The 12,206-nt window shown below is 40.2% G+C and overlaps 1 long non-coding RNA gene across 1 annotated transcript; it reads left to right on the top strand.

The window, feature by feature from the left end:
• The first annotated feature begins 1,073 nt into the window (after positions 1-1,073).
• On the top strand, positions 1,074-10,451 carry LOC115086200. The gene is made up of 3 exons (XR_003855146.1): positions 1,074-1,201; positions 4,153-4,279; positions 10,040-10,451. It is a non-coding gene; the product is annotated as an uncharacterized LOC115086200 (long non-coding RNA).
• The last annotated feature ends 1,755 nt before the right edge of the window (positions 10,452-12,206 follow it).

The raw sequence follows: 12,206 nt of genomic DNA, 5'->3' as shown, positions 1-12,206 counted from the left end.
GATCTGTAGGTTTTGTTTCATTTTATTACTATCACTGTCACTAATTCTATTCAAGCTTAATCTCCCTAGAATTTGGTGCTTGCCAGAAGTTGGAGACTAAAAACCACTGGAAGGCATAATAGTTTAATTAATAGGTAACTAATGTGAAATCTATTACACTATATCATTTCTAAAAATACAGAACTGTAAGTAATAATTTACACTTCATACCTTCCAAAGAAACAAATAAACCAACATTGGTGAATTTGGAAGAAATACTTTTTTATCTCAATAAAGCAGGTGTATTGTTTTGGCCCAAATCAGTATCAGTTCCATGTGTATCTGTTTATATAATTTTAAATATACAAATACATAAAGATGCGGATATAGATATACATACAGACATATATATTGCAGATGTTCAGTATATCAAATCATATCAACTATTTAACAAAAAAATAATGAGTTAATTAGCCCTTTATTTTACTAATTAACTGCCATATTTAATTTCCTAATTAGTTATCTAACTCTTTAAGCACCTAATGATTCAAACTAATTAGCTAGCCAATTGCCATTAATTCATATATGACTCTAGTACTTTCCTAGCTTTTTCACTAGTGACATCTAAAAACCCACCAAAGTTTATAGATAGTGAATAATATTGCTTATTTTTAAAGTAAATTCAAATAGCAGCAATATCCTCTCTTTCAATATGTTAATAACATCAAGGATGATTCACCTCAGCAGTTTTAATCCTCTCTGCAGCAGATATTCAGAATTTACAGAATAACAACTATTAGAAAAAGGTTATTTTGGGGCTATTCAGGGCTAAGAAACAGTTATTTACTAGCACAAATTAAATAAGGGCACTGGCAAATTATACAATCAGTCTAACAATCTCATTAATCATGCATGCTTCTCTCCATCATTGATATCTGATCCTTTTCCATATACATAACTTACCCACAAAGTAAACACACAACCATAATTCTGCATTCACACTCACTAAACATTCTCATATACCATTAAATCAGAAAATACAGGAAATAAAGTATAAACATACTACACAAACTGAACTGAAAATATCCGAATATGTTTAATGTTCTGCTTTTTTATAGGTTCTTCTTTGGGGGAAGGAAGGAATAGACATCCGTTTCTTTGTACAAACCATGCTTGACTACATGTCTGACAATATTCTTGTTATGTGTTGAAAAATCATACAGTAAGCAGAGTTTCCTATTTTATAGGTCACTTTCCGAATGTGGATGATAGATGAAGGTGGAGTTAATAAATATAGTGAATTTAAATATAGCATCCAGGCAGTTTGAATTCACATTATTTATTGACTCATCCTTGTATGCTCTGGACATATCCCAGGGTCCTGAGAAGAGTGATATCTCTCTCTCTCTCTCTCTCTCTCTCTCTCTCTCTCTCTCTCTATATATATATATATAATGAGAGAAAGAGAGAGAGAAAATAGATTTATATATGTATAGATAGATAGATATAATTTGCTGTATGAGGGTTTGAATAGAGGGATTTCTCTGGGTAATTATAGGAGCAATTTTTGGAGTACAGAAACCAGGACAGCAAAATGAACAAATAAACAAACAAATAAATAATTAAATAGGGCTGATTCCAGTCTTAGAGCAGAGTGGGGATGTGCAAAGGGAAAATGTTGTTTTGGTTTGTTTATTCATTTCATAGGTCACAATCATTCATTTGATTTATTTCAAACACAAACAATTTTTTCTTCATTTTAGTTGTTTATTCATTTCACATTAAAGTCAATGAGGGAAGCATTGCAGAATATTTTGGGTTTCCAAATTTGGAATTTCTAATTATTTCTAATGAAACCTGTGGACAGACAATATCAGAAAGGTGAAAGCATTCCAATGCATCAAAGCTTTGTCAACATGGCACTAAAAGTGAATAGCCCAAGGACCCATAATAAGGTAAAATGCTACCAGCAGTGATAAGAGCTCTCCAAGGCACCATCAGAGGAGTAAAGCAGCAGTGAGAGAGGCCAGAACATGCCAAGCCTACAAAGGTTTCATGAGGAAGGTCTCATGAAGGAAAAAGCATCAACCTGATGCAGCAAAAAATGATTCTGTAGCAAGGACCTGCTCTCCAGGTGGTGCATTGTCCTCTCGCACTGAGGATGTGTCTCCCAGGGCTATTGCTCAAGAGGGAAGGGTTAGGTCGGCCATCATAGTTGGTGATTCAATTATTAGGAATGTAGACGGCTGGGTGGCTGGTGGGCATAAGAATTGCCTGGTAACATATCTATCTGGTGAGAAGTTGACGGATCTCAAGTGTCACCTAGTTAGGATTTTAGACAGTGTTGGGGAGGAGCCGGCTGTCATGGTACATGTGGGCACCAACGACATAGGAAAATGTGGGAGGGAGGTTCTGAAATCCAAATGTAGGATCTTAGGTAGAAAGCTGAAAACCAGAACCTCCAGGGTAGCATTCTCTGAAATGTTCCCGGTTCCACGCACAGGTCCCCAGAGGCAGGCAGAGCTCCAGAGCCTCAATGGGTGGATGAGACAATGGTGCAAGGAAGAGGAACGGGGAACCTTTTGGGAAGGAGGAGTCTTTTCCAAAGGGATGAGTTCCACCTTAACCAGGGTGGAACCAGGCTGCTGGTGCTAACCTTTAAAAAGAAGATAGAGCAGCTTTTAAGCAAGAACAAAGGGGAAAGCCAACAGTCACTCAGCAGCACATGGTTCAGAGGGAGGTGTCTTCAAAGGATACCAGCAGCAGTCTAGGAGGTGGAGTTGGGTCCTCCAGGAGTGCATGGACCCCAGCAACAGACCAGGAGATGGAGTTGGGTCACTCAGCGAAGTGGAAAGAGATAGTTTAGATACAATGGAACACCCCCCCCCCCCTTTCAGGCCAACACTTCCCATCAGCTCAGTTGCATCTTTTCACATGGGTGATACTTGGGATAAAGAGGGGAGGATAATAATAATAATTCTTGAGTAAGCAGTAACACAAGAGGTCCCTTCTATTCAATAGGGTATATATTGAGGGGGCCAAAAGCCTCAAATTGCCAAATATTATATATTCTTGCTACCTTACAGAAAAGTATATAGTTGTGTAAACTAGGACTACTAACTACGAGTAGATAAGTGTGCTGCTTGACATCCTATTAGCAATTAGAGATGTGAATTGGAACCAGAATCTGATCGGTTCCGGTTCCGATTCAAACCTTAAAATTTTTATCGTCTGGCTCAATTTTTTTTTTGTTATTGGCTGTGCCCGATCCGATAACAAAAAAACCCTCCCCCACCCTCCCGAACCCCCAAAAAACATTTTAAAATTACCTGGTGGTCCAGTGTGGGCACGGGGAGCGATCTCCCACTCTCGGGCCATCAGCTGCCACTAATAAAAATAGCGCCGATGGCCCTTTGCCCTTACCATGTGACAGGGAAGCCGTGCCATTGGCCGGCCCCTGTCACATGATAGGAGCACTGGATGGCCCGCACCATCTTTAAAGATGGTGCGGGCCATCCAGTCACATCCTGTCACATGGTAAGGGCAAGGGGCCATCGGCACCATTTTTATTAACGCAGCCAATGGCCCGAGAGCGGGAGATCACTCCCCGCGCCCCCACTGGACCACCAGCTAATTTTAAAAGGTTTTGGGGGGTCGGGAGGGTGGGGGAGGCTAAGGGTTAAGTTTTAAAGGTTCGGGTGGGTTTGTTTTTTATCGGGCCATCAGCGCCATTTTTATTAGTGGCAGCCAAAATGGCGCCGATGACCCGAGAGTGGGAGATCGCGCCGGGACCCCCCCCCCCCGCTGGACCACCAGGTAATTTAAAACATTTTGGGGGGGTTCGGGAGGGTAAGGGATTCATTTTAAAGGGTTGGGGTGGGTTTAGGTGTTGTTTTGGTGTGCCGGTTTCCCCGCCCTCCCCCCAAATAACTCCCGTACCCGATTAACGATTTTTCATGATAAATCGGGGGAATTTGTATTATATCGTGCACTCTAATGATTTTTGACGATTTAAAAAATATCGGACGATTTTTTAAATCGTCAAAAAACGATTCACATCCCTATTAGCAATGTACATAGTCTTGTAGAAATGTATATACTTGTATAGTCTAATAAACCTATATATATTTGTTCATACTGTCAGCTTTGTTCACAGTTCCATTTGTTTTCCAGGAGTGAAGAGAGGGAAATCCCACCCACTAACACCTTCATCCCCAGGTGGAGGCACCAGGTGCCAAGAGCATGAGGACTGATGAGGTCTGCCCTAGGGAGGTTCCTGGACCCAGGAACGCCCCACAAGGTAAGCAGTCAAGGGGGCGTTACATTGCTCTCTCTAGACAAATTGAAATGTAGAATTTTTCAAAGTGCTATAATTTGTGTTTGATGAATTTTCCAAAGCTACCTTCCATTTCACTGTTGGAGCTGTTTAAAAGATTTCTTAAAGAATGCGTGAAGATCTCAGATCAGAATTTTTCACCTATCTCCAGGATATACTTGTAATGGCTCTGGTCCAGATAAAGCATGGGGGACACCATCCCTGGTGTGGTTCAGGACAGCAAGGCGAGGCTGGAGCAAGGCTAGGGTAGTCTGGTGAAGTTAGAACAAGGCTTCTATATGTTGGAAAAGCTGGAGCCAGACTGAGAAAAGTCTGGTAAGGCTGGAGCAGGCTTAGACTGAAACTCATGAACAATGTGCAGGTAAGACTGGAACAGGTTTGGACTGGAACTCAGAAATAGCATTTGGCAAGACTGAAATTGAGAAAAAGTGTGCAGATAAGACTGGAACTCAGGAACAGCATGCAGGTATGAATGGAGCTTAAGAACAGCATGCAGATAAAACTGGAACTCTGGCTGGGACAGGAATGGACTAAGATACGAGAAGACAGGGCAAGACAAATACAACACAGAACATGGATCATAGAGACTGAAGGCAGCGATACAGGAAGGCCCTGAGGGGCAAGACAGGGAGAGGCCTAGAGATGCCACAGAGCTAGGCAAGGCCTGGATTGGCCAGAGGTCAGGGAAAGGCCTAGGAAGGCCGCAGAGCAAGGTAAAAAGAAAGAAGATTGTAAGGCCACAAGGTAAGACAAGACTGAGCTCAAAAGGCCTGGAGGCCATGAGGCAAGATGAGGAAAGGCCTTGGTAGGCCGCAAGGGATGGCTAGGACAAGGAGCCAAAGGACACTCGATGCATTAGCATTGAAACAAGGGACAGACAGAGTTAATTAGGGCTGGAGTCTGACTGTGGTGCAGGCAGGAATGAGGAGCTTGGCCAGTAAGGAGGTTATGTTTTTCGGGTTCACCTGGTGGAGGGGAGGCTACAAAGCAGATGAAACTGTAACAATACTATCTACCTTAAATGAAGAGAGAAGTGTGTGGGAAGTCTGTCTTTGATCCCTGTTCATGAGATCAATTTTCTGAATTTAACAGATTTTTTGGAAAGATCTGACGTGAACTCTGTTTCTTTTGCTTCCCTGTTAGCTTCTTTGATCTTGGATTCAGATAGGGAATCATTACTACATTTTTTTCTCAAAATTAGAAATGTTTCCTCCCTCCATTTGTTTTATGGGTTCTTGCATAAAACAAAAATGGACTTTGCATTTTACCCATTTATTTCAAAGAAATGCACATCAGGGTTTTCCAAATTTTTTATGAAAATGGTCATATAACTTTCAAAATCATTGATAGGGCTATTGTAGATGAAAACGGAAATGACCTTTCCTCCCAGGATCTCCCCTTTCTCTCCCTCTCTCTCCCTCTCTCTCCTCTCTATCCTTCTCCTCGTCCAGCGTTTTTCCTTTTCACCTTTTCTCTTCTTCTTTCTCCACAGAATCTCCCTTCTTCCCAGAATTTCTCCTTCCCCCTCATCCAGTGTCTTTTTTTTTCACTTTGCTTTTATTGTCAGACTTGCAACAGGCATACTCTTTTATATCTTACAACTTGACTCAGTATCTCAGCAAATTCTTCATATAGAAAAATAAAATGTCAATATAATATCATATGAAATAGCCTTGCACTAATATCGCAATACAATACAAATCTACATTTTTAACTTGTAAATTCTCACCCCTACCCATTTCTTTCCCTCTTGTCCCCTTCCCCTACAGTATCATCCATCCTCCATACTGTTCCATCTATATGATATGGTATTAGGCCAACTAATCAAACCTTCTGTCCACAGGATTACTAATCGAACACTAGATGTCTGAATCTCCTTCCAACAGATATATGGTCCCCATGTCTTGTCAAATTTTGTGATGGAATCATGCAGACATGCCATTACATTATACATATTGAAGACTCTAGCCAGATGCTTGTTTACATCCTCTTTCTGTGGCACTTCAACTTTACACCACCAGATTGTGAGTTCACAGCAGGCCATCACAATAATGTGCAGTACCAACCTCCTGAACTGTTTGCTAATACCACCTACATCTATGGTGATAACAATCATTTTGGGATTCCTCAGAATCATACACCCAGTAATTTCAACAATAAGTTCAATAATCATCTCCCAAAAGCTCTCCACATTTACACAGTCCTACCAAATATGATAAAAAGTACCTCTCCCCAACAATAGCACCAATAATGATCAGTTCCCTCAGTAAACATCCTAACTAGTCTGGATGGGGTGAGAGATATCACGTATAAAGTAATTTATACCCATTTTTTACTATCAGTATGGACACAGAGCCTTTCCTCGTTAGCTGAAAGCATAAACCCCAAGTGATGTCTTCAATGTTTGATTCAAGCCCCGCTCTTATGCCACAATATGCTTGGGCTTATGATACAGGATCCCAAGCAGGAGTGCATATTCTTTAGAAATTATTATATCTACCCCATTCTCTCTAGCACAAAGGACCTCAAAAGGTGTCTTATTGCATGAAGATCCGCCAGAATCCTCTTAGATCTAACAAATAATACAGTTGTAGATAGGGAAATCTATCCTCCTCTAGTGGGTATAGTTGCCTTATATTTTCAAATGAATAAATAGCTCTACTGTCCCAGACCTGCTCTATTCTCGTGATGCCCAAACACAACCAATAAGCAACTGCCATACTCGACTCACCAGGAGGAAATTATTTGTTGAATATGTGCTTATCAAACATGAATATCACCAGTCTTTTCCTAAATTTCAATCATACATCCAATGTAAATTGTGTGAAGGGGGATCCCCTATTACCCTTTTTCCTAACTCCTTTACCTGACCAGATTAAAATCTCTGTAGGAAGATTCCATAAGATGTCACACTTTAGGTCTATCCATACTTTTCGCTTACCTTTATAATGCCATTCCAACATTGCACGCAACTAGGATGCTGTATATTAGTAAGCCAACTTCAGGTCACCCGAATCCACCCTGGCACTTGGATTGATTAAGAACCTCACCTACCACACAAGGTGATCTTCTGTTCCAGATAAAATGGAAAAGCTTTCTCTACCAGTCCCTTAACACCCTTACTGGGATCAGTATTGGTAATTTTTGAAAAAAGTAACAGAATCTCGGCACAACATTCATCTTAACCAAAGAGATTCTACCCAACCAAGACAGCGGAATGTGCTCCCTCCTTGCTAGTCATCTTACCAGCAAACGACCTGACTTATTTCCAAATTCAAAATATTACTGTTTAACCTGGAACATCTGTGAAGCTATCTCTGTCAAATCTAGAGCCCTCAATTCTTGGCGAGCTAACCCTAAGATTTCAGCCTCTTTAATCAACAGTTTTCTTTTAAAAGGGGAGTTTAGACCCTTTGTATTTAAAGACATTATTTTAATAGCCATCATCTTGTAATCCAGTATACTACTTCCCAACATTTTCTCAGGGCACTCATAGCACCTTCCCTCCTGCCCCACATATCTATTGACCCTCGAACCACAAATAAACAGTCAATTGGATGATGATACCCATCCCCTCCACTCTGCCCCATCCCTCCCTTCCCATCATCTCCCCCCGCCCCCATCCCATACCCCAAAACATACCTAACCACCTCTTGGTGCATTCCTCCTTCCTTGATGAGCAACTCCATCCAGACTGGTCCCCACCCACAGGCTCCATTTGAAGCCCCTCTTATGAACAAAGTATAACCAAAATGTTTAGTTTTCATTCCATATCTCCCTCTATCCTGCTTATCCCCCACCATATAGCAGTGACACTTACCAACCCACTTATAACATAACCATGCAGAACCCCCACAAGCATAATCCCACCATTTCTCTTTCCAAGTCAACTTCAGAGTCCCATCCTCACATCCTCGCCATTCAAGATGACGCATGTAGATGTCTGCATGTTCCCGGGACACTTTGACACCTAGGTAGATCATCTTTCCGATTTGGCTGAGATGCAGAAATCACTGAATCCTCTCCCATAGGCACAAACACACCTGCATTCCACAAACAATCCACTGCCACTGACACCATTTTCACTTGAATTGAGTTACCTTGCACTGAAAATTGAAGGCTGAAGGGGAACAGTTAACGATATATGATTTCTTCTTTTTTCAATACCAACAAGATATTTTTGAATTCTCTACATTTCCATATAGTAATTATGGATAGATGTTGAAATACCTCCACCTTTTGATTCTTCCACAAGATCTGTCTCATTTTTCTGGCCATTGCAGTCACTTTTTCTTTGACCACGAAACTATGAAAACATAAAACAATATTTTGAGGTAGATTACCCCTTTGCTCTCCTAGGGCTCTGTGCGCTCTTTCTAATCTAATGTCTGGCACCTGTTCAGCTGATTCATCTAATGCAAGCAGCTGCATGCAAATGCTCTTTACCACTTCAAAGCAGTCATCAGTTTCCAGCAGCTCTTGCACTCCACAGAACTGAAGGTTTGACTTGCGAGACCTATTCTTTAGATCTTCCAGGTGCTCTTCCATATCTTGTGCTACCTTATCGATATTAGTCACATACTCCAGCCATGCAGTTATATCTGCAATCTGGTCATCTGCACATACCTCTGCCTCCTCCATGCATTAGCCCAGATCAATGTCGTCTCCCCAGAGCTCCATCATCATTGCCCCAAACTCCAATTTTATCAGCGCCATTTTGTAGTGCAACTCTGCAAACCATCGCCGAGATTCAGAGTGGGTCAAAACACCTTCCATATCTTCACTGTCCTCAATGCCTCCACATTCATGGCCTACAACTTGACCCTTAATGTCGCTCTCCTCCTCACCTTCTGGGCCAATTGCCTGCATCACCTCATGGTTGGTAAAGGAAAACTTTTTAAAACCCGTTTTTCTTTTTGCCTATGAAATCTTTAAGCAGTGACCTTTCTCTGTAGTTTTCTGCCAGCACTAGTGAGGGGGATTTACACTCAGATTGCTAATGATAGCAAAATCAGGGCTGGAGCCTCTAGATTAGGCCACCATTTTACTGCATGTTGTCACTTCCTCCCTCATCCTGTGTCTTATTTCTTCCTTTCCTCTCCCTTTTTTCATCATTCCCACCAACGTCTCTTTCCCTTTTCTTCCTTCTCTCTTCCTATTGGCAACTCTGGGACTCCCTCTAACACAGCTCCATAGGTTACTCCTCCCTCCCTCCCCAGCAGATGTTAGAGCAGCAGGTCTGGCTTCTCAACTCCAATGCACATTCAGTGGTGATTCTGACTTTAGTGCTGGAGTCTGTCTCCCTCCTCTACTGGCAACTTTCTTCTTCTTGCAGTATGGGCATGTGTTTGTGACTACAGTATATATGTGCAGAGTGCTCCCACACATTTTTGCTGCATGTATGGTCCAGGCCCAGTTCCTGGGAATGTCCCACTGTCAAGTTTCTAGGGAAGGAGATGTTGGAAAGCATGATGAGCCTACAGTTATGTTTTTGAAATTTAGGTGAAAATCAGTTTGAACTGATTTTCAGTGCTGCAAAAGCCTGGTAAAAACTGAAAACAAAGGACCCTAAATATATCCTATGAAGCCAGATCACATAAGTGTTTAGAGGGATATTTTAAAAGAGACAAGCTTAACATTGAAGTGTGGGTAGGCTTTTCACTTTTCATTTTGAGTCTACTGATGTCACTCCTTGATCATACATGTGTTTTCTATCTATTCCAGCTGTTGCTGACATCATTAGTGTAATTTGACATGCCCAAAAAGGAATAAGCCTCCTGACTATATTAATGAGGCAGAAAATACATACATACCCATGGAGAAGAGCTTTTATATAATCCATCATTTATTATCATCATGATCATCATCGTCAAGTGTGGTCTTCAATATAAAGTTAAGTGACTATGGTGTGTCAGTAACTTCATTATAGGCTCATTGTCAGCATATTTATCTCTATATAAGCTCCTGAGGAGCCACTTTTCAAAATTAAGATAGTGAATAAGACATTTACCTGACCCTCTTGAATGGCTGTTCACCTCAACTACCTTTCATGCATGAGCATGTCCAAACGTAGATGTTAAGAATCCATTTAACTACAAAAGGTTGTATGAAAAGAAAATGATTGCCTTTAATGGAGATTGTGAAATTAAACACTTTTTAAATTGATTTTGTGTGTTTCAAATTAAATCCTGGGACTTGGAAAGAATAACAATAATTCAAGCAATTGGATTCAATTTGTTAAACAGTATGGTTCAAATTCCAACTAATTAATTATTCAACTCCTGACTGCTACAAAAATCCAAATTACAATAATTTTCAGTGAGCTTTTTTCTTAGGTGATCTAGCCGCACTATTTTATAATATAGTACTATAATAGTGAAGAAAATATTTTCATACATATGTGTAGTATAAAATAGGTGTGTCTTATTTTTGTACCATATACTGTAATACCTATGTGCATGAAGAAATCTGAGATTAGCTCATTCAACCATTTTCAAAATATAAATATAGTTGATGTTGATGATGAGCAAGTCACTACTTCCTCCATTGCCTTAGGCACCAACTAAGGGGGTTATTTACTAAGGTGAGTTAAGGCTTTACTGCATAGTAAAAAGTATTTAATTCATGGTAAATGCATCATCCACCCCACCAAAAAACTGGTGCAATATGGATATTAAAATAAGCTGATTTGCATGTAAATGCATGGAAATTCACTTATGAATATGGTCATAAAATAACAAGGCATGTAATGAAGTCCAAAAACTGCATTATTTTATGAAAAGTTAGCTGTATCTCAAGAAGTGTAACTAACTTTCCCTGGGAGAATTGGATGCTAACACAAGGCTCAGTGCTCCCAGGATGTTTCTTAAAGGGGCTGTGCATAGGAATATAAGAACATAAAACTTGCCATACTGGCTCAGACCAAGGGTCCATCTAGTCAAGTATCCTGTTTCCAACAATGGCCATTCCAGGTTACTAGTACCTGGCAGGATCCCAAGGGGTACTTAGATTCTAAGCTTCTTATCCCAAGAATAAGCAGTGGATTTCTGCAACTCCACATAATAATTATTAATGGACTTTTCCTCAAAGAACTTGTCCAAATTGTTTTTAAATGCAGCTACACTAATAGCTTTCACCACATCCTCTGGCAATGAATTCTAGAACTTAATGATGTGTTGAGTAAAAAAATATTTTCTCTTATTAGTTTTAAAAGTATTAGCTACTAACTTCATTGTGTGTCCCCTGGTCTTTCTACATTTTGAAAGAGTAAACAACTGATTAACATTTACACTTTCCATTCCACTCATTATTTTATATACCTCTATCATTTCTCCCCTCGTCATCCCTTCTCCAAGCTGAAGAGTCCTAAACTCTTTAGCCTTTCCTCAAAGGGGAATCATTCCATCCCCTTTATTATTTTGGTCACCCTTCTCTGTACCTTTTCTTATTCTGCTATATCTTTTTCAGATGTGGTGACCAGAATTGCACACAATACTCAAGATGAGGTTGCACCATAAAGCAATACTGAGGCATTATGATATTCTCTCTTTTATTCTCTATTCCTTTCTTAATAATGCCTAGTGTTCTATTTTCTTTCTTGGCCACTGATGCACACTGAGTATAAGATTTCAACATATTATCAATGATGATGCCTAGATCCTTTTCCTGAATGGTGACTCCTAATGTGGAACCTTGCATTGTGTAGCTATAATTTCATTTTCTCTTCCCTAAGTGCATCACTTTGAACTTGTACATATTAAATTTCATTTGCCAATTGCATTCCTATGCTCCCAGTTTTTCAAGGTCCCCTTATAATTTCTCATAATCCTCTTGTGTAATTTAACAACTCTGAATCATTTTCTGTCATGGGCAAATTGGATCACCTCACTCA

This window comes from Rhinatrema bivittatum, chromosome 2, assembly GCF_901001135.1.
Source record: "Rhinatrema bivittatum chromosome 2, aRhiBiv1.1, whole genome shotgun sequence".
Classification (NCBI taxonomy): domain Eukaryota; kingdom Metazoa; phylum Chordata; class Amphibia; order Gymnophiona; family Rhinatrematidae; genus Rhinatrema; species Rhinatrema bivittatum.
The sequence above is the reverse complement of the archived record's forward strand: the minus strand, read 5'-3'. Positions and strand labels throughout refer to the sequence as shown.